Source organism: Prunus avium, chromosome 5 (assembly GCF_965620075.1).
Source record: "Prunus avium chromosome 5, drPruAviu1.hap1.1, whole genome shotgun sequence".
Classification (NCBI taxonomy): domain Eukaryota; kingdom Viridiplantae; phylum Streptophyta; class Magnoliopsida; order Rosales; family Rosaceae; genus Prunus; species Prunus avium.
Genome location: NC_142288.1, coordinates 12181919 through 12182630, shown reverse-complemented (window position 1 = coordinate 12182630; position 712 = coordinate 12181919). Strand labels below are relative to the sequence as shown.

The 712-nt window shown below is 41.4% G+C and overlaps 1 non-coding gene across 1 annotated transcript; it reads left to right on the top strand.

Moving 5' to 3' along the window:
- The first annotated feature begins 222 nt into the window (after window positions 1-222).
- On the top strand, window positions 223-329 carry LOC148294318 (small nucleolar RNA R71). The gene has a single exon (XR_015836152.1). It is a non-coding gene; the product is annotated as a small nucleolar RNA R71 (small nucleolar RNA).
- The last annotated feature ends 383 nt before the right edge of the window (window positions 330-712 follow it).

Below are 712 nucleotides of genomic sequence, written 5' to 3'. Positions count from 1 at the left end.
GCTTCCATACTAGAAAGGGTACTTACATCATAGGATTCCCCTTTTCTGACTGGTCTTTGCCTTGAATTATATTGGCGAGCATTTGCAGCAACAAGATCAAATATTGCTCGCACTTCTGTTAGAGTCTTGGTCATTATAGTTCCTCCTGCAGCTGCATTCACATTATTTTGGTCCGCTTCAAAAAGTCCTTCATAGAAGTGTTGCATTAGAAGCCAAGCTTGTATGTTATGATGTGGACAAGTGATTAGAAGTTTCTTGAAACGGTCCCAATAATCCTGGAAGCTTTCTCCCGGCCTTTGCAGAATTCCTGTAATCTGACTTCGGAGTTCATTTGTCCTTTGTGCTGGGAAAAAATGTTGCAAGAACTTTGTAGCAAGATCCGTCCATGTTGTGATGGAATTTGGAGGTAGATAGTGAAGCCATTCATTTGCTGTATCCTTCAAACTAAATGAGAAAAGTCTCATTCTTATCTCGTCACTATTCATGCCTTCGATCTTTATTGTGGAACACACTTCCTCGAAGTCTAGGATATGTGCATTAGGATTTTCTCCAAGATTTCCCAAGAACTTAGGCAATATGTGTATCATGCCCGATCTCAACTCAAAGTTTTCCAAAGTGCTTGCGGGATATACTATGCAAGATGGTTGTCCAGTTGTTGGCGGTGAAGAGTATTCTTGCATAGTAAGTTCCGCATTTGCAGCTGCTGCCGCCA